Source organism: Lolium perenne, chromosome 3 (assembly GCF_019359855.2).
Source record: "Lolium perenne isolate Kyuss_39 chromosome 3, Kyuss_2.0, whole genome shotgun sequence".
Lineage (NCBI taxonomy): Eukaryota > Viridiplantae > Streptophyta > Magnoliopsida > Poales > Poaceae > Lolium > Lolium perenne.
In genome coordinates, this window is record NC_067246.2 from 215889211 (window position 1) to 215892736 (window position 3526).

Genomic DNA, 3526 nt, shown 5'->3' on the forward strand with positions numbered 1-3526 from the left:
ATTCACCTTAGATCAAATTCTATGCTCAAGTAAAGTTGGAACTTTTTAATAAGTGGAACAATCTCCAACTTAGCAAATTTTGCAATTCTTTGATTTGGACAATTCCACCACCACCCATCATTCTCTCTGGTCAAATACAACTCAACCAAACCCACACTTTCCAAATTTTGCAACCATTTGAACTCATTCAAATTTGGGCAAAAGTTGCAAATTACAAATATGTAATAAATAGAAACACTATAGCAAATAGTGATCTACACTAAGCTACTGCCCCAAATCACTACATTTGGTTCCCTGACCCCCCTCTCTCTCACCATAGCACAGCACCCCTAAGAGAAACCCTAGGGAGACCAAGACATGGCCATGATGCCACCATGCCGGCCATGTTCTTCTTCTCCTTCTCCCCTTCCTCTCCTCCACTGGCCCTAGTGCCAAAGCTTGCCACCGTGCTCTTCTACATCGCCTAGCACCGACAGCATCGAGGTAGATGCCGTAGCCACGCCGGAGAACGCGCGCCCGAAACGCGCCAGCATGCCGCTCGCGTCGCGCCCATGCACGTCGTGGACACGCCCTGGCCACGCGCCACCCCACCAGCACGCCCTCGCTCTGGCCCCTCCAGCAACGAGTTGAGCACCGCAGCGCCACCACGACGCCACCAGACCCGCGCTCGACCAGACCCTGGACCGCCGCCGCCGGAGACGACGCGCAAGATCCCGTAGACGCCGCCGCAGACACGGAAGAAAAGCGAGCTCTCCAGACGTCGCCCGACCAAGTTGTCGCCGCCATTAGCTTCGCCTGGACATGTAGAACACTGCTGCACCATCGCCTAGCCCCAACACTCGCCGGAATCGCCGCGCGCATGTCGACCCTCACTTTGCCCCGCAGCACACCTACGTCTCTATAAATAGAGGCCTTCCCTGAGCAATCCAAGCATCGCACCATCCTCTCCTCCCATCCTTGCTTCTCCACCACCACTCCACCCATCGAATCGAAGCCGGAGCAAGCCCATTCGGACGATCGGAGCCGCGGAAGCCCTGGTGAAATCGCCACTGATCCAGGCCTCCTCGAGCTGCGCCACTGCTACAGGCTTCTTCCCCTTCATCGACAACCTCGAACGGAACACCGCCGCCGCTCGCCGGACCCACGGTTAGCCCTCCGACCCCCTAGGCTCGCCGCCAGAGCGTCGGGCTCTCGTCGGAGAAGACGACGACTGTCGTTCATCCGATCAGGATCTAATCCAATGCTTCTCGTTGATCCATACCGATTCGGCTTTGAATAGTCGCTGACGAGTGGCCCCCACTCTGTCAGGCGGCCCACTCGCACGAGATGCGCTGCTGGGCTGTTTTGCTCTATTTTGAACCGTTTCGGCCCACCTCGTTTTCCCGCCGGCCTGTTAATTCAAATCTAGTTTAAATAATTTCAATTCAAAATCAATACTGGACCCAACTTAGAAATTAAATAGAATCTGTTTGGCTTGGCCAAATTTAGCAAATTTTATATTGTTGGAAAGCTAGTAAAAAGATCTACAACATGCCACTGGTCTCATCTTGAGATCTGTTGTAGAATTAAAATGATAAAAAGATGAAGGCAGGGACTTTTTCACATTCAAATAAATATTGAAAATCAACCAAAATAGATATTGAGTTAATTCCAACTCCAGCAGCTCACATTTAACTTACACTAATTGTTTCTGCAATAAAATGGTGTGGTCACTTTGCATGATCATGCCCTAATTTAATTAGTGGGCAATATGGCTAGTTTACTTAAGTGATATTGTCCAAAACTATTATGCAAATGATATGAAGTGTTATACTTCATTTAAATCTTGTCTCAAATGCATTCATATGAAGTTGGACACCTGGTCAAATAATCTCATATGAAATGCTTGGAGATATTAAATCATAATAGGCATTATTAAATAGTATGAGGTGGTCTACCTCATTTAAATCATTTTCTCAAATGATGATGATGAATGGTTGACTTAGGTCAATATAAATTCATGCATGATTGTTTGAGAAATTAAATCTTAAGAAGATTTCAATGAGAGGAAATTATTTCTCAAGAACCCTATGGAAACTATCATTTACATATGTAATAAGAGGGAATTAAATTTTCTCAAGCAACACCACCAATGCACCCTAATTATATTAATTGTGTGCTTAGAATAGTTGGTGTGAATATATGTGATGTTTGGAATAGCCATTGAATTAGTTGAGTGATTATACTCGTATTCAAATTTAGACGCTAGCACCGGAGAATACCCGGAGGAAGAAGGTTGCTACCAAGAGGAGGAGGAGGAGGAGAACTTTGAGAACTACCAAGGCAAGCTAATATTCTTGCAAAGTGCAAAGCCCTTTGGGGCAAGGCACTCTTAGTCTTACCTTTCTTACCATAAGCCTACCCCAAGTTTCTACCTTACAAGTTTTTACTTGTTTTCTCAAAGAGTTACTTTTATAGTTAACTTTGGTCAAAGTGAAAGAAGGTTACTAGAGTAGTAAAGTTAGTTTCAAACTAGCAAAGCAAGATAGCACCCCTCATGATTAGAGCTAGTGCTAATTATTAAAACTTGACTACTCTAGATGGGAACATGTGACTTGAAATGAATTTGAAACATTGGAATGATGAATCATTCCATTGAATGAATTTTGAAGGTGAATATGACCAAGAGAAGATGGTGATTTTTGATAAAACTGATATTGGTTTGAATGCGATACCTTTCCAATTTTGAGTACCCCCACAATACCTGATTATGGGTAGGGCTTAACTGGAAATTTATGCATCTTAGTATGAGTTCCCTCTGAACACACATCATAGGGGTTATGCCGAGGCTGCCTCCGTTGTTGAGAAATGATGTGAATTGAGGTGAATTGTACGGCCAAGCCCTGCGCAGTTCCCAGGTTGACAGTTGGTCTTCACTGGGAGGCCAAGCTCATGGGGAGAGGTGCTTATACTAGGATTTGTAAGTGAAAGGTTATGGCTGATGATCCGCGTACTGTGTTACGATGATTCGGGGTAATCCCGACGGATGAAATCAAATGTTGTGGCACAAGTGTGCAACCTCTGCAGAGTGTAAATCTATTCGAATAGCCGCGTCCACGGTTACAGACGGTTGGAAAGGCCATACAGTTTCCAATGTCAAATTCTTGAAAATGAATGGTGAAGTGGTGAATTGAATTGAAATCACCACTTGAATGGTGGGAGTGACACTAATGTTCCCACTTGAGTTAGTTATCACATGAATAAGGCTTTTCTCAAATACTTGTGAACTAAAATTGGCTTTATGCAAATAAACTAGAGCTTAGCACCCTTACTAGAATTGTCTAGCACTTACACTAGTATTAGTTTGCGAGTACTTGAAGTACTCACAGCTTTGTCCCTGGCTATTCAAATGGCCAGAGTATGAAGATGAACAAGGAGATGACCAGCAGGACGCCTACGACAACTAGGAGTCTTCCAACGTCAAGCGTTGGCCTATGGACTAGAGAGTCCCTTTATCTTTACGCTTCCGCTATGAACTTGTGTTTGT